The 25,185-nt window shown below is 34.9% G+C and overlaps 1 long non-coding RNA gene across 1 annotated transcript in view; it reads left to right on the forward strand.

Moving 5' to 3' along the window:
- LOC145294058 (uncharacterized) overlaps positions 1–5,332 on the forward strand; it is a 431,075-nt gene extending 425,743 nt beyond the window's left edge. The window contains exon 2 of the long non-coding RNA XR_013869813.1: positions 469–5,332. This is a non-coding gene — a long non-coding RNA (uncharacterized LOC145294058). The remainder of the gene's footprint in view (positions 1–468) is intronic.
- The last annotated feature ends 19,853 nt before the right edge of the window (positions 5,333–25,185 follow it).

Genomic DNA, 25,185 nt, shown 5'->3' on the forward strand with positions numbered 1-25,185 from the left:
GCACGGTCATGAAACATGACAGTTTCCTTATGTTAAGAATGAGTAGGTTTGAAAACACTTTTTAAATCACGTGGCAAGCTGGTCTAATGGTTATCGTACTTGACTCACTGTTTTTAAGTTTTGGGTTCGATCTCAGCTCGAGTATTTTTTTTTTATTTACAAGAAGTGGACTATTTAGAAAATAACATAATACTCGCATGCACGTTTCAGTTTCTGTCCATTTTTTTTTTTTACTTCATTTTTTAAAAAGAAAGTTAAATTTGCATTAATTAAAATATAATGTTTATGTATATATTACCACCAGGCAACACCGGGCGACCTGCTAGTATAAATATATATATAAATAGACACCTATGTCTTCTCTTTTCTGAGAATAGATATGAATGGTGTGTATTTAAGCAGGTTTGTATAGAAATATGTTTGAATAAAATTAAAATAATTTCTGTAATTTATTTTCCTCTCTTGCAGGTAAGTCCTTTTTTCATGACAAGCTGCAATTTTTGTTTGGAGAAAAGAACATCAACATAATTGTGAGTAAGAATTCGTATGTCTATGATTTTTTCTTTGTGTCTTTTTTTACAATTAAACTCCGATCCACTTGACTAGTAACAAAATCCTTCCCTTCACTGTAGAAGTCCCTAGATGTCGAAAGATTTTCTATTAAAATACAAAGTTGGCTGTAGTCCAGGATGGTTCGAAATCGTTCTTTTTCATTGGCTCATCTACCAAGATGTAGAGGAGAACACAACGCCTTTCCCATGATTAGTCAACTAATCTTTGATGCTCATCTTAAAATGCTGAGCATCTGGCCAGAGTATTTTCTCTATGCGATTACTTTTGCAGCTATCTACATACTTCTAAATAGAATAAATATCAGATAATTTGAAAAATGAAAAAAAAAAAATTACAAGTTTTCTACAAAATTATATGAATTTATTTGATTTAAATGAACTTTTGAGTACCTTATATTTGGCCATGTAAGGCGACCGTCAGAGAAGATAAGGTACAAAATTGGAGCAAATTTTAATAAATTTATCATATACCGCTGCTACATCACGAAACCATGTTTGTTTTTCCTAGGCTAGAGATTGCAACACCCGGTATCTTATGAAATATTGGTTTTTAAAGATGATTTTTTAATTTTAAAGGTAGTCTTATACGTCGAAATATACAGTAGTTATTTTTTAATTAATTATTTTATAATTTTTCATCCTATAATTTATAAATTACCATGTATGATTCAAAATTGGTTAAATGTTTTATAGTATAGAACATTAAAGGACATTTTCAGACACTTTTTTTATTTTATCAATTAGTCACCGTTTATCGAGGTTAAAAGTCACTCGAGGATAGGGATAAATAATGTCGACCGATTGTCATTTAAATGATGCAGAATACGAACAGAATGTAAAAAAATGATTTTTTATGAGTTTATGATAAGTATTTGTTGGTGTTGGATTCAACACTAATAAATACTTTTCATAATGTTATAAATAAATAAAAAACGAAAAAAGACAGCAAAATAAAAAAAAAACGAAAGAAAAACAGCAAAATAAAAAAAACGAAAGAAAAACAGCAAAATAAAAAAAACGAAAGAAAAACAGCAAAATAAAAAAAAGAAAGAAAAACAATAAAATAAAAAAAACGAAAGAAAAACAGCAAAATAAAAATACGAAGAAAGACAGCAAAATAAAAAATGGAAAAGACAACAAAATAAATTGCGTTGTAATCAGCAAAGAAACAGTTCCGAGGTAATGCTTACAACAGATGGAAAACTATTATGCTTTTGATTTTTTTCAGATGATGATTGAAATTTGTATTGTTTGAATCGTTCACACTTCTGTCCTCACCTTCATTTTTATAACGATTCGGCTAATGTAACTCCTGATCACAAGGACGAATTACAAAATGGAAAAAGTACTAGAAAAAATTCAATTCTAAGTGAAACTCTTCTGGGGGTTGAAGGTTCAATTCTCAGTGCAGGCGATACAAATTATAAAATTTGTTCTGGTGGGTCAACCCTATGAATAATTATACCCTACGAATAATAATAAACTCTTCCACTCACTTATAATGACTGGTAGAATATGTATCCAGGCGTTAGCACACAGGTTATATCTTACACTTGCGGTGGGCGGATTGACGTATACCCTCCCCACCCACATTAGTTGTATTTGATTTTCTGTTCAATATATTTTGTTTCCACTAATTACCAAGTTGTGTCTTTCTTCCGGAGCCTTATGGAACCACAACACTGGCGACGAGGAATTATTAAGGATTTCAAAACTTTGTCACAGACAACACTGATGATTAAGGAACTCGGAAATTATGTCACTCACAAAATTGACGACTGAAAATTCATAAGGAACTTTTACTCAAAAATCTTCAAAATGATGCCACAACATAGGTTACAAGGATTTAAGACCATTTATTGAAGAATCTTCAAGAGAACAAAAATGGCGAAACAATTGTGAAATTTCAAAATCGCAAGTTAGAAAAAGAAAAAATTCAGTAATTTGAATTTTTCTTTTCTTAGCTAAAGTTTTTTTTTTTTTTTACATGGGGTTCACCACTTATCAATGCCCGAAGGCCACTCAGGGATAAGGGTTATTATGTGTACAGTAATCAATGAGATAGTATTGTAGTAATCATTAGTATTGGGTGTTTAGATAGAGTGTCTTATTTAAGGGGGCGGTTTATTAGGAATTTGTTTATGTTGGATTTGAAGACATCCAAGTTGCAGTCAGGTGGGAAACAGGCGAACGGAAGAGAGTTCCACAATCGTGCACTTCTGAGAAAGAAGCTCTGCTCATGGAATCTACGTTTGGATTTAGGCACAGATAAAGAGTGGGGAAAATTATTGACAGTAGTTTCAGCTAGACGGGTGTTTCTCGTGAAAGATTGGCAAGGGGGGGACAAGGGATTGGAGCTCAGACGAGCACCCGCCATGGAAATAACGATAAAACAAAGACAGGCTCGCAACGTCTCTTCTGTGGGAGAGAGGTTGCAGGGAAGAGAAAAGGGCATCCCCCACTAAACCGCAAAGTCTATTTTGTACTCTGTCAAGGCAGGATAGGCTGTTTTTAGCAGCTCCTGCCTAGATGTGGCAGCAGTACTCCATCCTTGGACGTACTTGGCTTTTATACAGATAGAGAATTGCATTAGTAGTGAGATATCTTCTGGAGCAGTAGAAGGATCCCACCATTTGTGAATTCCCTTCTTTTTCTCTCAAAGAAAAAGTCAGGGATTTCATTTTCTTCCGAGGCTATGTTAACTTTTAACAAGGAATGAATACATTTTTCTCTCTCTTTTAAGAAAAATAGTAAAAAACTTAAAAAAAAACAACTTTATTTTACTGCTGACTAAAATTTAACCGAAGAATTTTTTATGCTCTAAACGTTAAAAAAGTAATTTTTTTTCTTGGTAAAAAAAAGGGTGGGGTTTATATTTCATATTTTACAACCATAAGACCTTTTACGCAGCTGCTAGAAAAGACTTGTCCTTTCTTGATAGGGTTCAAAATAGACTTCATGGCCTGATGGGAGATGTCCTTTTCTCTTCGCTGCAACCTCTATCTCACAGAAGAGATGTTGCGAGTTTGTCTCTGCTTTATCGTTATTTTCATGGAAAGTGTTCGACTGAGCTTCAATCTATGGTCCCCCCCCTCGCCAAATTTTCACAAAAAACACTAGACTAGCTGAAAACATTATCAATAATTTTCCACACTCTTTATCTGTGCCTAAACCTAAACATAGATTCCATGATCCAAGCTTCTTTCTTATAACTGCATGCCTGTGGAATTGTCTTCCGTTTTCCTGCTTTCCAGCTGTCTATAATATGGTTGTCTTCAAGTCCAATGTGAACAAGTTTCTGATGAGCCGTTCCACTTAAGTTAACAAATTTACCAAACTTCCATTACTATCGATTACTATATTGTCCTTTTGACTACTGTACACTCTTTAACCCTTCTCCTTGAGTGGCCTATCGGCCTTGATAAGTGGTGACGCCTATGTAAAAAAAAAAAACATACTAAAAAAAGATTTTTTTTTGTCAAAAGAAAAGGAAAAGATTTTATACTTTATTTCCTCTAAGTAAGTAGCGTAAGAGTGGAATTTTTAAAACCGTACTTATAAAGACACTTTTTTAAATATGTAGTGCAATTCACAGTTTCACTTATTCCTCGGACGAGAAGAAAAGTTTCGCTTCATATTTCAGAAGATATGAACATCTGTATAAAATAGATTGTGAAAAATGAGAAAACTCTAAAAAGTTTCCCTACTACTCCAATAATTAGTGACCACCACCACTGAATATAACAAGTTCTACCCTGAAAACCTAACGATTTTTGCCAAAGCTATAAAACTTTTAACAGAACTATTTAGCCATAAAACTTCCTTGATACACAAACGGAGGAAATGTCTGAACTCAACAAGAAAAGATAATGAAAATACTTAACGTTTGCATCAATCATAAAAAAGCACTGTAACAATTTAAATATTTTCTGAACTTGATGCAGATAACTTTAAATGCTTAATATTTACGCAAAGGATACAGAAATTAGATAAAGAATGCTAAGTTGGAAGCAGAACCAAAACTTGGCTGAAGACTGCCAAAGACTTATAAGTTATTATCAAGACTAAAAATATTGAAGAGTCGGGCAATGCCCCTGTAAAGAAGATACATATAAAAAACATATTCCCACTCTCCTTCAAAAACAACTCAAACTAAAGAAAAAAAAACATTAATCTAACCTTTTTTACCTTGGTTGCCATAGCCTTTTCTCAACAAACAATCAGCTTCAGTGAAAAGTTGCTGTATTTGTCATTTTATAATAGCACATGATGAAAAATACTCATCTCCACTCGAGCACAAGACAATTTGAGTACAATGGCCTCAAAAGTGGAAAACCAGATTTCCTCTAAAGGGCTCTCTCTCTCTCCATCATTTTATCACAAGTATCTTGTTATGATAAGCTCTTAATACTGACTTTCACTCAAGATAAACGTAGATTCCATGAACAAAGCTTCTTTCTTAGAACTGCATGCCTGTGGAATTGTCTTCCGTTTTCCTGCTTTCCGGCTGACTACAATATGGTTGTGTTCAAGTCTAACGTAAATAAGTTCTTGATGAGCCGTTCTATATAAGTTATCAAATTTACCAAATTTTCATTACTAATGATTACTATATTGTCCAATGTCTACTGTACACTCTTTAACCCTTATCCTTGAGTGGCCTCTTGGCCTTGATAAGTGGTGATGCCTATGTAAAAAAAAAAAGATCCAAGATTAGTATTGGGACGATTAATTGGAATTGAAATCGGGAATTGGGAAAATCAGAGTTATGGGGGAGGGGGGTATCGGAATCGGTATCGAAATCGGGAAAATTTGAGTCTATTTTCCGATGCCAAAGCCGATTCCTTCAATAATCTATTTTATTTGATTTTGTTTTTATAAAACATCTTCCTCTGCTTGTAGTAATAATAAAATAATAAATATTTATTGATTAAAACTTCCAGTAAGTTTAAAATCTCTAGGTCACCCGTCACAAGTGTGTTTTTACGTTTGGGAAAATACATGCACATTTAAGATGTGTTTTTACAGTAATGGGGATAAAATAACACTTTTATAGTTAAATATTAAGAGATTTATAAAGAATCGGAATAGGTAATTGTATCGGAATTGGGAAAAATATTGAATCGTCCCATCACTATCTAAGATAGAAGACTTACATTCAACCTGTTGCCAAGATTGCTGGAATAAAAGTTGGATTGTTCTACCAATGCTGAAATTACATGAATGCTGATGCAATCTTCCACCTATACAAGAGCCAGATACATTCTTAGATAAAGTGCATCTTGAGTAAGTTGTTTGAATCTGTGTTAAATCAAATAGTTGACAATCACCTTTGCAAAAGCAATTTACTTAATAACAATATAGACCTCGTCTCTAGAAAATCAAGAGATAACATGCTGATTGCAATATTATATAGGATCAGTACATCCTTTGATTGGGTTCCGTTTCTAGTGCAATAGTTCTTGACATATAAAAAGTTTTAAACCAAGTAAAAAATAAATACCCTGTAGCAGAAAACGGGAACCCGTGCATATTTCAAGTGAGACTGGTGGTTCGACCTTGACATTGGCGTTGGTTGCTTGTAAACCCGTCGAATAGCAGACATGGTTGAATGTTTGCAAGCAAGATTTTTTTTTAAATATTGGCCCTTGGGCTAGGATCAGTATATAGTACCTGTTCTATTCTCTCTCACTGAAAGAGAAATCCTTTTAAACTGGGGAATTTTTTGTTTGTTTGTTCCAGTCCAAAGCGCTCTTATTTGCGACGCTTGATAATCTACAAGTAATAAAAAAAAACGATTTGTTTTCAGAATTTGTGAGATAAGGAATGTGATTGATATTTCTTTTATTAAGGAAATAAACTTTGCTCATAGAAGTTTCGTTTAGTTTTAGATAGAAATGGAGATAAAAAAAAAAAAAAACTATTGACAGCGGTTGTAACTAAATGGGTTTTTGTTGTGAATGTTTTACAAGGGAACATCGTAGATTGAGGCTCAGTCGAGCACCTGTCATGAAAATAACGATAGTTCAAGAAAGATTGAATGATAGAAAGCTCATATAGATGTAAGTTTGGAGACATGTTAGTTTCATGAGCTTTGGATAGGAACAAAGCGTAGTATCTATTCTGTTCTCAGTCAGTGAAGGGTATATCTTTCTAAACTGAGGCAATTTTTATATTTCTATACAAATCTGATTTTGTGTCTAACTTTGCCTTCATGAGGAGGCAAATACGAACTCTAATAAAATTAGAATCACAGCAAATGCAACAACAACAATAACAATGAACATCTGAGGTGCAAATCTAAAATAAAGATGAAAAAGAACATCCTTCTCCCCCGACCCCCGCTCCAATAAAAAATGTGAAGGGATGCTGAATGTTCAGATTTAGCATAATGCAGAGGAAATGAGAGGAATTGAACGCATTCAGGAATTGCAAAGAATTAAAGACTTTGTAAACAATAAAAATCAGCCGTTGAGTTTAATTCCAGTTCAATAAGTTTGTTTGTTCTTCTTAGCAGAGATAATCAGCTGATGAAGATGTATAATTTGAACATTCATTTGCTAATGGTAAAACGTCATACAGCAAAAATAAACTCTTTGTTCTCGTTAACAATGAAGCACCGTGTCACACACAATGGAGATTTGATGTCATCTTCGTGGGTAACGGGTATACAGTTTCGGAGAGGTGCTTGGAGGTCATCGAATTTTTATCCGTTTATCAAATGTTTCATGACTGTTACATATTTCGCGTACCAACCGTCCATTTTTTTTTTTTTTTTCGTTTATGAAAATTTGAAATAGCATTACCGATGAGCAAATGCAAACTATGTTTATTTTAAAAGAAAACCAAATTTTATCTCACTTTTCTTTTTCAATCAATTACAAGGAAAACATTTGAGTAAAATATTTAGAAAGATCCATTATTGTAATATACGCCCATCAAGTGTGGTTTAGGTTTTGCAAAATATATGCGGACATTACACGGTGGGAGGGGAAGTTAAAATAATTTGAAAATTTTTAAAAAACATCCAATTTCTAATTAAATGTTTAGAAAATTCTAAAGAATCGGAATCGGAACCGATACTTTTATAAAAATCAGAAATTCAGAACAGAATCGGTAATTGTGAGAATCGGGGAAAATTTTGAAATCGTCCCATCACTAATATATATATATATATATATATATATATATATATATATATTATTCTTTATGTAAATACAGTCATATCTTGCTACGATGTGCAGACTGTTTCAATCATATTTGATTTCATCAGGCAAGAAAAATAAAATACAAAAATTAAAAAGGTTCCAGACCTTTTCAAATTTTGAGGAGAGAAGATATGCCATGACTGGCATGAATCCAGGCTAAAGTTCTTACATAAAGAATAATAAAAAAGTATAATGTGCTCTCTTTGATTGAGCACTATCAACGATCCTTGTTGAAATTCAATTATTCTTAATTTTTTAATATCTTTCTACCTGGAATATATATATATATATATATATATATATATATATATATATATATATATATATATATATATTAAAACTATATATATGCCATGCAAACTACATAGTGGCGTCCATTTTTCATTCCATCGGAAAATCGTCAGGCTAAATGCTGCAAAGGCATAAAAGAAATCAATTTAAAAATCGAAGAGAAACAACAATTAAAAATAAAAGCTAGGTGTATACAGGAGGGTCACAAAAGAATTCATACCACAAGAAAATTTTCTTGCTTTCTTTTTTTCTCCATAAACATTTTCCAGCAGTAAAAAAAAATGAAAATCAAAAAAATGAAAATGAAAAATGATTAAATAAATCTTGAATGTTAATCGATTGGAAGTTCCAAGTAAGAATGAAGAAACGGAAGAATACCTCCTATTTTTAAACTCAAAAACTAAGCGCTAAGAAGATTGGAGCGGTGCCATTAAAACGACTTTTTATTCTCCAGAATATATTTTTTTACATGGTCATCACTATTCTTAATTCAGGTTTGCCAGCGTTTGTAGACACCTTGGTTATAAATTGAAGTGCATTTTGTCACTCACATCTCTGCTGCCATTCTGAAATCGACGAACCCATTTCCTAACTGTGCTGACATCAACTGCATCAGCTTTGTAAAAGTTCAACAGGCGCCGGGGAATGTGAATCGGTTCAATATTTTTTTTTTTTTGCACGGAGGAATTCAATGACGCATTACTGCTTCTGATGCACGTCCGTGACAGGGTTTGCTTTCTTAGAGTCTCATACTGTCAATATCTGAAACAGAGAGATGAAACTTTTATGAATACATGAGTTCACTCATCATAAAAATGCAAGAAGCTTTGCTTTTGGTGCACCCATCGTATTAGTTTACAAAGAGGATTTCCAGATGATGCGCTCCCATATTCATGTAGTCTTAGAAGTATGCCATGTTGGAATTGATCACAAGGATGATCTTGTACTGATTGCTACACCCTCTTCTAGAAACCTGTAAGTAAATTTTAACGACATAGATTACAATAAATGTTTTAAAAAAAACTTCCGAAGATTATTAAGTCCTGAATATGACCTTATTAAGTCCTGGATATGACCTTAAACTATATCCAGTGGTGAGTCCCCAGCTTGCAGGCTTTGGGAAGTGTGGAGTCACCCTTTAATTACCATTGCTTGAGTGGTAGTATCTGTTAGGGTCTCAACTATGGGTTAAATAGAAACCGACTTGAAAACAACAAATATATTCTATTAAATAATTTTTCTTCAAAATCTTTGGATTCGGCATTAGATAACCCGAAAAGGGTTGATATGTCGTAAAACAAAAACAACCAACCAACCAAGATTCTTATTTTATTGTTTTTTACTTGGGGATTACTGTTTATCAAGGTCCAAGCCCACTCCAGGATACAGGTTAATAAGTAAAATGGTGAGAGATAATCAGTAAGGCTGCATTTTGGGTAGGGCTTGAGTATTTAAGAGGACAGCTCAACAAGAAGTTAGACTTGAAAATCAAGGTCACATGGTGTTACAGGACTTCTGAAAATGGAACCTAAGCCCGTCTGTTGGTTACCCGATTGCATCTCTCTGAAACTGAAAATTCCACCTTACCCATGAATATGATATAAAATATAGATCGAATAGTTTTTTGTTTTGTTTTTTTTTTTACTTAGTATTCACAGCTTATCACGGCCTAGAGACCACTCAAGGATAAAGGTTAATAAATATAAGGTAGATAGAGAGACAATATGATCAGTAACGAAGGAACTTTGGGTAAGGCTTAATTATTTAAAAGAACGGCTCAACAAGAACTTAATTACATGAGACTTGAAAACGACCATGTTATAGCAATTTGGGAAGCAACCCGACGGTATTGTGTCCCACAGTTGCAGGAAAGAAGCTCTGCACACGGAATTTTCGTTTAGTAATAGGCACATATAGAGAATGAAGGAACTTGTTGGTAGTCGTTGCAATAGACCAGTTGGAATGTAAGTTCATTCCGTGGTTGTCCGATTGCATCTCTCCGAAACTGTACATCCGTTACCCACGAAGATGACATCAAATCTCCATTGTGTGTGACACGGTGCTTCATTGTCAACGAGAACAAAGAGTTTATTTTTGCTGCATGACGTTTTACCATTAGCAAATGAATGTTCAAATTATACATCTTCATCAGCTGATTATCTCTGCTAAGAAGAACAAACAAACTTATTGAACTGGAATTAAACTCAACGGCTGATTTTTATTGTTTACAAAGTCTTTAATTCTTTGCAATTCCTGAATGCGTTCAATTCCTCTCATTTCCTCTGCATTATGCTAAATCGGAACATTCAGCATCCCTTCGCATTTTTTATTGGAGCGGGGAGGGGGAGAAGGATGTTCTTTTTCATCTTTATTTTAGATTTGCACCTCAGATGTTCATTTTTTTTTTTTTTTTTTTTTTTTTTTACATAGGCATCACCACATTATCAAGTCCAAGAGGCCACTCAAGGATAAAGGTTAAAGAGTGTACAGTGTTGTTGTTGCATTTGCTGTGATTCTAATTTTATTAGAGTTCGTATTTGCCTCCTCATGAAGGTAAAGTTAGACACAAAATCAGATTTGTATAGAAATATAAAAATTACCTCAGTTTAGAAAGATATACTCTTCACTGACTGGGAACAGAATAGATACTACGCTTTGTTCCTAACCAAAGCTCATGAAACTAACATGTCTCCAAACTTACATCTATATGAGCGTTCTATCATTCAATCTTTCTTCAACTACCGTTATTTTCATCACGGGTGCTCGACTGAGCCTCAATCTACGATGCTCCCTTGTAAAACATTCACAACAAAAACCCATTTAGTTACAACCGCTGTCAATATTTCTTTTTTTTAACTGCATTTCTACCTAAAACTAAACAAAACTTCTTTGGGCAAAGTTTATTTCCTTAATAAAAGAAATATTAACCATATTCCTTATCTCACAAATTCTGAAAACAAGTCGTTTTGTATATAAAAATAGTCTCGGTTTAAAAAGATATACTCTTCACTGACTGGGAACAGAATAGATACTAAGCTTTGCTCCTATCCGAGTTCAAAGTCATCGTTTAGTTTAAATGCTCCAAAGAGCATAATCTGTGAAACTAACGTCTCCAATCTTAAATCCATAGGAGCTTTCTATCACATAATCTTTCTTCAACTATCGTTATTTTCATGGCAGGTGATCGACTGAGCCTCAATCTATGATACTTCATTGTAAAACATTCACAACAAAAATTCATTTCTCTACAACTGCTATCAATAGTTTCTTTCTCTCCATCTCTACCTAAAACTGAACGAAACTTCCATGAGCAAAGTTTCTTTCCTTGACCTGCCAATTTTTGGAATAAATTACCAGGACGCTGTTTCATAACTGACTATAACATGGTCGTTTTCAAGTCCAATGTAAACAAATTCTTGTTGAGTCGCTCTCTAAAGTAATTAAATTCTGCCCAACGCCACCATCATTACCAATCATTGCGGTGTCATCTCACCGTCCACCTGACTCGTGTAATCCTTATTCTTTGGACCTTATTAAGCGATGATACCTTAATAAAAAAAAATATTAATCACATTCCTTATCTCACGAATTCTGAAAACAAATGTTGTTTTTAATTTCTAGATTATCTAGCTTCTCCAATAAGAGCGCTTTGGATTGGGACAAACATAAAAAAAAAATTCTCAAGTCTAATAGGATCAAAGAGGGAACAGTCGGATTTTGACCAAAGTTAACACTCTGATACAGCCTAACATCACAAGTAAATTTTAGAAGTTTTATCACTGCACAAGTAGAAGGACCCGGCATGTAAAATCAACAGTAGGTTCTTTAATAAGACAAGGGCGCATTTGAAATGAATGTTTCTGTTGCGAGCACAATTAAACTATGATGTTTAACTTTTGCATTTTAAACTTTAATTCAAGCTAGTATATAAAAATAATTTTATAAAATCAGCAGTAGGTTCTCTACAGTGTGAGTTACACTACAATGTATTATGGACCAAGTCACTGCAGGAAGGCATGTAAAGCTTCCTCCGGTGCACCATGGTGAGTCCCTGACTAGAGCAGCCAATTAATCGATTTGATTGAAAAATGGTCGACTTCACTAATTTTGATGACAATAAAAGTATTAGAAATGTGGAACATTTGTTAATCCTCATTTAATCCCGGGCAACGTCGGGTCTTCCTATTAGTGTTGAAATAAATGATATGATTACTGATAATATATCCTGTATATTATATATATATATATATATATATATATATGAAAATAATAGGAATGGGAAATGAAGTCACAAAAACTATATATTCGTAAATATAGATTGGTTCATTTATTCAATAAGGGAATACAAACAATTAGTTGGTGGATAGAAGGGACTCTTTATTCCAAGGCATTTCGAAGCCTAATGCTTCTCATCAGAAGAGTAGAGAAGATGCTAGGTAACATAGTGGGAATGCGGCGTCTAGCGTGAGATTCATTAGGAACGAATTTTAATTGATCTATTTCGTTCCTAATGAATCCCACGCTAGACGCCGCATTCCCACTGTGTTACCTAGCATCTTCTCTACTCTTCTGATGAGAAGCATTAGGCTTCGAAATGCCTTGGCATAAAGAGTCCCTTCTATCCCCCTATTGTTGTATTCCCTTATTGAATAAATGAACCAATCTATATTCACCAATATATAGATTTTGTGACTTCATTTCCCTTTCCTATTGTTCTGCTATATAAGCTACAATGATTCTTGTTGAGATTTATATTGTCTCAATAAACTTCCTCTTAGAGAATTGAGCTCACTCTTTTCTTCCATATATATATATATAGTCATCTACAGATTGTTCTACGTTATCACATCTCTTCACTGCACCTAGAAAAGCAAATGCCTCAAAGCAGGATCAAAACGTGACTGTTGGAGCTGACAATAGACGCTCCTAACTCTTAATATCATCCCACAACTGCTTAATGTACGCAAAATATTTTCAAGTGCCTGAGAGCTTGAATTATTTTTACTCATTGAGAAATTAGATGCATCTTAAAATTTCTGTGAGAGTCTGTGCCCACCAGTCAATCGATCATGTAATTCGGAATAACATATCCATGCTGGGAGACAGCAACTATACAATGCAACTCCATGGAGTTTTTTTTTTGTTTTTTTTTTCTTTTTTACAAGGGTGTCACCACTTATCAAGGCCCAGAGGCCACTCGAGGATAAGGGTTAATAGGTATACATTAGTCATTGTGATTTTAGCATAGTAAACAGTGGGAATTTTGTAACTTGGATTACTTAGGGGGAAGATTTAATTAGAACTTGTTCACATTGGACTTTTTTTTTTTTTTTTTTCATAGGTATCAACTCATTATCAAGGCCAAGAGGCCACTCAAGGATAAGGGTTAAAGAGTGTACAGTAGAAATTGGACAATATAATAATCATTAGTAATGAAAATTTGTTAAATTTGATAACTTATATGGAACGGCTCATCAAGAACTTATTTACGTTAGACTTGAAGACAACCATATTGTAGTCAGCCGGAAAGCAGGAAAACGGAAGACAATTCCACAGGCGTGCAGTTCTAATAAAAAAGCTTTGTTCATGGAATCTACGTTTAGGTTTAGGCACAGATAAAGAGTGGGGGGAATTATTGATAGTGTTTACAGCTAGACGAGTGTTTCTTGTGAAAGTTTGGCGAGGGGGGACCATAGATTGAAGCTCACGTGGAACACTTTCCATGAAAATAACGATACATCAGAGACAAACTCGCAACATCTCTTCTGTGAGATAGAGGTTGCAAGGAAGAGAAAAGGACATCTCCTACGAGGCTACGAAGTCTATTTTAAACTCTATCAAGGCAGGACAAGTCCTTTCTAGCAGCTCCTGTCCAGATGTGGCAACAGTATTCCATCCTTGGACGTACCTGGCTCTTATATAGATAGAGAATTGCATCAGCAGTGAGATATCTACTGGATCGATAGAAAGATCCCACCATTTTTCCAGTGGCCTTGGCAACAGATTTGATGTACGTGTTCCATTTAAGATCAGGAGTAATGGTCAAGCCAAGAAGCTTGTCAAAACTTGAGGCCTCCTGAAGACGAGAGCCATTCATTTCAATTGATGCCAGATGTGGATCAGAATGTTGATGATGTAAAGAGAGAAGCTTGGTTTTAGATGCATTAAAAGTAACCAGCCACTCCTTTCCCCATTGTACTACATGCTCAAGATCAGAGGAGAGAGAATTGGAGAGAACTTGGTCGTTTACTGTCTTAGATGTGCTACCATAAATGGTAGTGTCGTCAGCATAAATGTCTACAAATGATATAAGGATGTGATTTGGAAGATCATTAATGTAGATCAGGAAAAGAGTTGGGCCCAGGATGGACCCCTGAGGGACACCAGCATTAATACTGTGGGCTTCTGATTTTTGCCCCTCAACTACTACTCTTATGAACCTATCAGAAAGAAATGATTTAATAATTGAGAAGACATTTCCAGCTATACTATAGCTAGAGATCTTATGAAGTAAACCTTTATGCCATACCCTATCAAAGGCCTTAGGTATGTCAAGAGCAATTGCCCTAGAAAGCTTGCCTCCGTCGAGAGATTTTCTAATCCTATGAGATATAACTGTAAGCACATCTGCTGTAGATCTAGCAGAACGGAAACCATATTGAGTGTCACTAAGAAGGTTATTTTTGTTGAGATGGTTGATTACTTCTGTATTTAACACAGATTCCAGCAACTTACTCATGACGCACAGAAGACTTATTGGCCCGTACTGAGAGGGGGATGAGCGATCACCTGAATTCTTAAATACAGGGCATACAGATGAAACTTTCCAGGGATATGAGAAACTATTCTCCTTAAGACAACGTTTAAATAGTTTTGTAAGTATGGGCGCTAGTTCAGGTTGAAGTTTTTTGAGTATAATAATTAGAATACCGTCCGGGCCAGTTGCTTTACTGGAATCAAGGTTTTTGATTAGCTTGGCAACATCACGTACAGATATATGTATATCACATAGTGTGTTTTCAGATACAGGAGGAAATATTGGGGGTTGGCGGCCTTGATCGTAAAAGGTAGAATTAGCTGCGAAGTTCTTGACAAAGAGTTTGGCTTTCTCTGATGCTGACGAGATTATCTCAGGACCATTGATAATAGTTGGGATGGAGCACACACTTCTGTTCAGAATTCTGTTTACTATTTGCAAAAACTGGTGGGAACCAAGCCGCTGCTTAGCTACTTTGGACTTAACAGATTGAGCATACAACCATCTTGCGTTCTTTATTACTTTCTTACAATGGTTGCTGGCAGTCCTGAAAGCGGCTTTAGTTTCCATACATCTATTACGTTGGAAACAGTGGAAAAAGTGATTTCTGTGCGCAATGGCAGCAGCACATTCTGGAGAGAACCATGGTTGGCTGTTAGGTTTTTGCTGAAACTTTTTCGAGGGTATGAAACGATCAATACCTACAATTAACCATTCCGTCAGGTCTAATACTATAGAGGACACATCCTTTTTAAATATGGAATGCAGAGGTAGATCAGTTATAAATGTACAGAAGCTATTCCAGTCAGCCTTAGTGTATCGATATACTGTACGATCGAGAGGTACGTCTGGGGACTTATTACATTTCATTTTTATCTTAATTGATACAACAGAGTGGTCGGAAGATCCAAGAGGCGACAGAACAGAAACTGAACATAGTTCAGGGCAAGTTGTGAGAAAAAGGTCTAGTAGGCTCGCATACTGGCCGTCGTTGTCGGGCACATGGGTGGGTTCCTGAACAATCTGAGTGAGGTCATAGGCAATGGAGAAATCATGACAGAACCTCCCCTCATCATCGGTCTTGTTTGAGTGGGTCAACCATTCGACGTTGTGAACATTGAAGTCTCCACACACGTGAATGTTAGCTGAAGGATAAGCAGATAGGACTTGGTCAATTTTCTCAGATATGCTTTTAAATATAGTAACTCCGCTGTTGTGGGGGCGATAGAGAGTAAATAAAAATGCCGTAGTGTGAGCTAAAGCAACCCGGAAGCACATATAGGGTAAGTTAGGATCTTCCCTGGAGATGTCCCTACCACATGGAAAGCTATCTTTAATATAGGCACATATTCCATGCCCATGGCGATCTAGGGGGTCAGATTTAGAGGTTAAGTTAGAGTATCCTTTAATTGCGAACTCTTCTAGGGAAATAGCCTGTCCAATGCCAGTTTCACTTAAAAATAAAAGGTCTGGTTTAGTCTCCTGTAATTGGGTTTCAACCTCTGGAAGGTTAGAACGTAGACCCCTGATGTTGGAGAAGGAGACATGGTAGTAGGGGTCTACGTTGGAAGTTGGAGAACCGAGTTTAATCGTGTATCTTTTCTTGAAACTTGTCATGATGAAATTTTGAAATTTGTGGACTAGGTCGTCAGATTTACTTAGAGCAGGACAGAGAGGGGAAATTAAGAGAGAAAAAGAAACGAAGAATTTTTTTTTTTATTTGTAGCTAATGATAAGGTAAAGCCGTAACAATTACCCACTAGTATGGCATCGAGAGGCCCCACCAGAAGCTATACTTTGCACCTGCTGATAGGACAGCCTCCTTAGTGGTTAATCCAAGGTTCGGGTCCCTGACTATCAGGCGGATAACGTCAGCCCAGACAAAACGTTTACCTCCAGCACCCTTACTAGTGACATGCCTACAATGATAGACATAGAAACAGAAAATTTCCGCCATCTCAGCCAACTGTTCGCACAAAATACTGCCAACCTAGAAAACAGCTTTTTCTTCTCCCTTTGTCAGAAAAATCACTCATTAAAAAATGAGGACTGAGGGACAAATAAGAAGAAGCAAGAGTAACAGGAGCTGCCGATAACGCATCCACAATGCGTTTTCTACTCTCCATAAATTTTAAGTTTGTAAATATCTCTACTTGACCATCTTTAAAAAGTTGAATATAGAATGTAGCAGTAAATCTTGGGAATACATACCAAAAAAAAAAAAAAAACCAGTTGGAAATAAGTCATATACAATCCACTGTGACTATGCAAGTCCTACAACTGCGTACCTAAAATAAACGAGCCATTAAACTTGACGTAGGACAAAAAGGAGAAAAAAGCAATTTTAGTAGAAGTTAGTGACTCCAATTATGCGGGGTTAAACAAAGCTGAGAGAGAAAAAAAGATCACGAAAATACCGAGGTCTTATGTACAACATTAAAAGAAATTGGAACCTTAGCAAGTCCAGTAATTATAGAAGCAACTGGACTATGAAAAAGAAAAACTAGCTGGCAAATATACCCGGTGAACCAAGTGACAAGAGAGATACAAAGAGTTACACTTGCATGAATAGATAGTGAGTGAATGTCTGGCATCCAGCAGGATAACTTATCCCCAGCTAGAATAAAATGCTGAAAAAAAAAAAAAAATAAATGGACACAAGTTGTTATAGATGCGTCCAAGCATCGCTATAAGAGACGCTGTCTGTCTGTCAGAGTTAAGTTTAAAATAGCTGTTGTCAGTCTGTTATGCTGAAGATTAATAAGCATTTTTTTTGTCTGTCATGCTGAGGTTTGAATATAATTCTTTTGTCTGTCATGTTGAAGTTTAATTAGCATTTTTTGTCTGTCATGCTGAAGTTTAAATATGATTTTTTGTTTATCATGCTGAAGTTTAATTAGCAGTTTTTTGTCTGTCATGTTGAAATTTAATTAGCATTTTTTGTCTGTTATGTTGAAGTTTAAATAGAATTTTTTGTCTGTCATGCTGAGGTTTAAATAACATTTTTTCTGTCTGTCATGCTGGAGTTTAAATAGCAGTTTATTTTGTCTGTCATACTGACTCTGAATAGTTTGCTTGGTTAAAATAGCATTTTTGTTAGTCTGGCATACGTTAGTTGAAATACTAATTTCCTTCGTTTGTTTCAAATAAAATTTCTATTGAAGTGAAATGGACTCCTCCTTTGTATTGTCAAAATTATTCAGATCACTATCGGAGGTTACATCGGCCGAAACGTATGACGGTGACAAAGTGGTTAACAATATGAACCAAAAATCAGGGCGTGTCAAATTCGAATCTATCTTATTCCACAGAAACACTTTTATCAAACGCCCACATCGGACGTCGTCTCTTACCTCATTCCAAATGAGAACAATAATTTAAATAATGCAAATAATCAAAATTATCGATCCTCATCTCAAAATTTATAAAATAGAATTTTCATTTGTCTGTCTGACTTAAGTGTTAAATATTATTTTGTTGGTTTGTTTTGCTTAAATTTGGAATGAGATTTTCATTGAATTTTCATGATTATTAAGTCCGAATTAGAATTTTCTTTCGACTGTCACACTTGCGGTTGAAATATCGCTTTTCAGCATTATCCGCACAGATTAATTAGACGTATGTTTAGAAGTTCCTTTCGTGTTGGATTTATGTATAAAAAGCAGACTGTAAGTCATGCACACATCAATCCAATGAAGCACAAGGGATAATAAAAGAAATTCCAGTAAAAGTTTTGGTAAACAAAACAGAACTTTTCTTTCTCAATTCTGAACATCATTTTGTTTTCGTTGGGATGAAGCGATGTGTAAGAAAACTTTGCTGGAGTCTTCCACCATTTCATAGATCGTTGGGCTCTGACTCCCGCCTCTTTCTCTTCACTTTCCCTCTCCCTCCCATTTCTCTCTCTCTCTCTCTCTCTCTCTCTCTCGCTCTCTCTTTCTCTCTCTCTCTCCCTTGCTCTCTCTCTCACTCTCTTCCTCCCTTTCTCTCTCTCTCTTGCGCCATCGCGCCTCTCCCTCTCTCTCTTCACTCTTTGCCCCCTTTATTGGTTTGTTTTCATTTCTGTTTCTCTCTCTCTCTCTCTCTCTCTCTCTCTCTCTCTCTCTCTCTCTCTCTCTCTCTCACTCTCTCTCTCGCTCTTCCTCCCTTTCTTTGCCTCTCTCTCTTTTGCTCTCCCTCGTCCTCTCTTCCTCTCTTCCTTCAACCCCTCGCTCCCTTTATTGGTTTGTTTTCATTTCTGTCGCTCTCTCTCTCTTTCTAGATCTCTCTCTCTCTCTCTTTCTCTCTCTTGCTCTCCATCGTCCTCTCTTCCTCTCTCTCACTTTCCTCACTTCTATCTCTCCCTCTCTTTCTTAATCACTCTATTTCTATTTCTAATTCTCTCTATCTTACTTTATCTCTTACTATCTCTCTCCTTCTCTTGCACTCCTTTCCTCCCTGTTTCTCTTGCTCTTCCTCTATCTGTCTCTTTACTCACCTCTCCCTCACCCTTTCTCTTTATTGATTTCTCTTCTGTTTTCACTCTCATTCTCTCGCTTTCCTTCATTTGCTTCTCTTTCTCTCTCTCTCTGTCTCTCTCTCTCTTGCTCTCCAGCGTCCTCTCTTCCTCTCTCTCTCTCTTTATTGCTGTCTTCCTCCCTCTTTCTTTATCGCTCTGTCTTTCTATTTCCACCTCTCTTCCTCTGTCTTTCTTCCTTTCCCTCCCTCTTTTCATTCCCTCTCTTCCTTTATCGCTCTCTTTCTCTCTAGCCATACCTACCACTTTCTTTGTATCTTGCCCTTTCTCTTTCTCGCTATCTTCCTCTCCCCTTTTCTCTCTCTCTTTCTCTCTCTCTTTCTCTCTATCTGTGTTTTTTCTCTCTCTTTTCCCCTCTTCCTTTTCTCTCTGTCTTCCTCTTTCTCCATTTCTGAGATTCTTTCTTCATGCATTAATGTATCTTTTATTTTGACCACATTGACTTATATTAGGCACTCACCCCCTCCTCTCTCTCTCTCTCTCTCTCTCTCTCTCTCTCTACCATTTTCCCTCTTTAACCCTCTGTCTTCCTGTTTTAGCTCTTTCCCTCTTTCTCTTTCCCTCTCTTGCTTTCTCTCTCTCTTTCTCTCTTACTCTGTCTCGTTCTCTCTTGCTCGCCCTCTTCCTTTTCCACTCTCCGTTTTTTCTTTTCCTTTCTCTGTCTCTTTCTTTCTTTTATTTTCTCTTTTTCTCTCTTTCTCTTTCTCTCTATTTTTCCCCCTTTCTCTTTCTCTCTCTCTCTTTTTCTCTCTTTCTCTCTCTCTCGCTTTCACTCTTCAATTCAAAATTCGTGTTCAGGATAAAGATGCCCAAGTTGAACTAGACAGTTCGCAAGTTCAAAAAGATACACTCAAAGAAGAACTTGTTTCAAACTTTCTTTTATGTTTCTGAACTTTTGAAAATTTCTTCTAATATTATCTTTATTCTTTTATATGCTCAATCGTGTCTACGATGTTTCCTACGAACCACATTTATATAGCCTTCAAACACAACTCCTTTCACACTATGCACAATATTTCAAGCAAACTACAACATCCTTTTCACACACACACACACACACACACACACACACACACACACACACACACACACACCTATCTATATCTCTCTCTCTTTCTCTCTCTCTATTTTTTTTATTATTTGGAGTAAACAGTTACATATAGTCGCTACAAATAACCATCTGTTTCAGTCAAAGAGACTTCATCAGGTGACCTAGAACCTCTCGACGCCAAAAAGAGGTTCCAGGTCGCCTTTGACTGAAACAGATGTCTATTTGTAGCGACCATATGTAACTGTTCACCTCAAATAATAAAAAAATACTTTGCTCCTTTTATTGAGCACTATTTAACAGTCTTGTTGTCTTCAGTAGTTCTAACTTTTGAACACCTCAAACTTGAATATATATATATATATATATATATATATATATATATATATATATATATATATATATATATATAGTCTTGTATGTAATATACTGAGTTCGTATAATCCAGTAAATTTTCATATACCAATAAGCCAAAAAGAGATGACTTAAAAAGTAAGCTACAAAATTATCATATTTCATAATTGAGCATTAATATACTGTCGAAGCCAAATCAAGACATTCAAAAAAGGTGTTGATGGCAACAAAAAGTGTATTTCATTTTACGTTACAATTGTTTCAATGTCCAGTTCGACAATTTCAAACATTATATCGTTTGAAAATTTTCAAAAACTAGCATTTCTTCAGACTTCATGAATAAAAACACTCTTGACAATAGAACATTGTTTGAAGCGAACGAAAAAGAAAGAAAAATTCCCTTAACGGAAAAACCATGTGAGAAACATTTACCCTTGGGGTAACCTCCACGTAAATCCCATTTAAATATATCTGAAATGCTGGTTTTTGAAAATTTTCAAATGATATAATGTTTGAAATTGTCAACCGGGCATGGAAACAATTGTAACGTAAAATGAAATACACTTTTTGTTGCCATCAACACCTTTTTTGAATGTCTTGATTTCTCTTTCACACACACACACACACACACACACACACACACACACACATATATATATATATATATATATATATATATATATATATATATATATATATATATTATAAGGTAAAATTAAAAGCCAAGAACAATGCGAGATTTTTTTTTATATAGAGTAAAATTAAATGAAAACAAAAGAAATAAATTTCTTTTTTGTTGTTGTTTGTTTTTTCTTTTTCACACAAATTTTAACTCTAAACAACAGTATTTTTTTCTGTTGTATTCAATGGTGTTATAAATCTCAATATATTTCAGACCTATTAGTCCTTTTTCAAGAGAAGACAGCGGAAGTGTTTAAAATTGGAAAAGCAGCTATAGAGTTTGCCACGTGATACCGTGAAATATAGAACAAAAAATGACGTTAGACGTCGTTTCTTTATACACCTCCATTCCTGCACATCCAGCCATCAATCTCATGGCAGACATTATAGCATCTAAAAACCCACAATGCTTCGGAATTACTCCAGGAGATCTCTTACAACTCCTCCGTAAAATAGTAGACAACACTTACTTTACTTTCTTACAAAACACGTTCAAACAAGTATCTGGACTACCCATGGGCTCCAGTCTATCCGGTATTCTTGCCATTGCTTATATGGACAAACTCGAAAGACACACCCTTAGTACCTGCTACTCTTATCTCCTTTTTACTAGATATATCGATGACATTTTAATTATCACATACTCCCGCGAAGAAGCTATTAACATTTTCCACAAATTCAATAACGCCGACCCAAACTTAAAATTTACTATAGAACACCCAGACTCTTCTGAATCTCTTTCTCTACTTGATTTTAAAATACAAATAAAAAAAATGGTGCCATATGCACTGAATTCTACAGAAAACCCGCCAGCAAACGCCTCTTCGTACATTTCAAATCTGCACTACCTCTCAAGGACAAACTAAACTACGCATATGCCGAAATCTCACGCATACAAGACAAATGCACTAACATCTCCGACAAACATACACACACTAACAATTTCCTACAGACCCTCTCACTAAACGGCTACCCTAATACGATCCTATCCTCACTTAAAAAGAAAAAACGCAACACCCGACCCTTCTCTAACAATTGTTTTCTAAAACTACCCTTCCTCAGTGACAAAATCTCATCTTCAATCCGAAAAGCCATCCGCAGTGAGGGACTCAACATTCAACTCATCCACACTGGATCTACTTTAAGACAACAGCTCAACCGAAAACATCCATCGCATAGACCTTCCCCTTGTTTACTCTCTAATTGCCCAATATCACACACAGGTTTATGCTTTAAGAACCACGTTGTTTACGACCTACAATGCGCTAAATGCAGTGCATCTTACATTGGAAGCACTACCAGATTGCTTCACCACCGCGTTAAAGAGCATTTAAACACTACTGCTTCGTCGTTCTATAAACATATTCGCACTTGCATTAATTCAGAACCAGATTTTCACATCAACATTCTTGCTTCTTCAAGAAATGTAGGTCAACTTCGTATTCTCGAATCTTTAATTATTTCAAAAAATACTCCCACACTAAACAATAGACTGGAATTGAGCTCCGCTTTTATAATATAAGTTTAAAACATAAGAAAAACAATAATTAAAAAAAAAAAAAAAAAAAATTATTGTTTTAAAATAATTAAAAGATTAATAAAATCTCACAGAGTTGCCTCCCATCAACCCTTGATTGAATAGTCATCTCCCTTGATTCACAGACGCAACAAGTATTTTAAACATCAACTGATTTATTTTAACGTTCTCCTAACGTCATTCTTTGTTCTATATTTCACGGTATCACGTGGCAAACTCTATGGCTGCTTTTCCAATTTTGAACACTATTCGGCTGTCTTCTCTTGAAAAAGGACTAATAGGTCTGAAATATATTGAGATTTATAACACCATTGAATACAACAGAAAAAAAAATTTACTGTTGTTTAGAGTTAGAATTTGTGTGAAAAAGAAAAAACATACAACAAAAAAAAAAGAAATTTATTTCTTTTGTTTTCATTTAATTTTACTCTATATAAAAAAAAAATCTCGCATTGTTCTTGGCTTTTAATTTTACCTTATAATTTTCTTCAACAATGCTTCAAGCAAACTACAATGTACTTATATATATATATATATATATATATATATATATATATATATATATATATATATAACTCAATGTCTGTGTGATGTTCATGTATTTCCTATATAAAGAAAGGTTAGAGAATCTTCATCATCGGCAGGACTCTTAAGGCAACAGCTTCACGTGTCCACACTAAGATGAAATGTGAAAAATTCTGTGTAGCTTGATTGCCATGTATATTTTCAAAACTTACTACTTAGCTCTATTTATGTATTGAGCACTGTTAAAGTAAATACTAAAAGTATTTACATAAAAATTTGTGCAAATACATAAAAATGATGCATAAATGCAAGGATTGAAGTTAAATTCTGTAGATTAAAATATACATAGGAATACATTCAAATTGAGAATTTATTGTAATTCTGAATTTTTAAGATGAGATGTGAATGCTTATGTAATGTTGATTACTCGGACTATTATTCTCATCTTGGGTGTTATCAGCACAACGTATCGGTCGCTGCAACCTGCGATCTTCTTCGAGTGTTGAGAACATGCTTCTTTTCCTACTAAGGAAAAAGAGGTTTGGCTCTGCATTACAAGAATTCGAATCGTTTGTTTATCCGTAGATCATAATGAAGGTTCAATCATCAGGGGTCACTAAGATATTTGTTAAAGGTTTTCCGGGATATCTACACTAATTGTTAATATTAGTGAAAAGAAAAGTGTTTTACGAAACAGAGAATTTATTGTTTCTTGTATTTATTTGCTTCCCCACCAAAGCAAATTAGGCACAAGGCCGTTTTTAATGTGGGGTAAAAACCAGCTCACCTAAAAGTAGGCAAAAAGGGGGCACTCACTCTGGTTACCAAAAATAATAATTGTCCCAGTATAGAGGGTTTCCCCTCCATTGACTGGTACAAATTATCTTAAGTGCAGCATCTGCAGAACAGATACTACACTTTGAGATTAAATCTTTTATTCATGTTAAAAATACAGTCAAAATCAACGATGAACAAAAAACTTAGGCACATGGCCAACTCAAAAGGGGGGATTGTGAGGGTCGTTGGTCATCTTTGTCACTCCAGAACTAAACAAAATCAAAAGTTTCTCCCAGCTAGAATCTTCTTTCACCATAATGCCGCATTCACCCTTTCATATTGGGGGACGTACTACTTAACTCCCAGTTTTTAAAACATTTTTTATTGACGTGTAAAAATAAAAAAGACTACACTTTGATCCCGGCCCGAAGGCCAAGGACACCAGAAAAAAGGCAAGCCTAACTGATAATTTTGCTAATTGCATTTCATTTCCTCTGATGATCTGAGCCATTATTGAAAATCACAGATCAAAGAAATAAATATAATTTTTTCAATGTATTCCTTGTTTCAAACAATAAATTCTCAATTTGAATATATTTCTATGTGTATTTTAATCTACAGAATTTAACTTCAATCCTTCCATTTATAGTTTGCTCTATTTTTTATATTGAGCTTTACCTTTTTAGTTAGGATCGTCTAGAAAATATCATTCTGTTGTAATATTTAGCAACGCAAATAATTCATTTGATCATCTAATCTGTGATTTAACTAATTTATAAAATAATGCATATATATATATATATATATATATATATATATATATATATATATATATATATAATAATTTAGTCGTTTAAATTTTATGACATGAAATGGTTAAATTTCAAATCTAGAATGTTTATTTTATGCAAGACAAAGA

This window comes from Euprymna scolopes, chromosome 15 (assembly GCF_053919585.1).
Source record: "Euprymna scolopes isolate OS-2025 chromosome 15, ASM5391958v1, whole genome shotgun sequence".
NCBI classification, from domain to species: Eukaryota; Metazoa; Mollusca; class Cephalopoda; order Sepiida; family Sepiolidae; genus Euprymna; species Euprymna scolopes.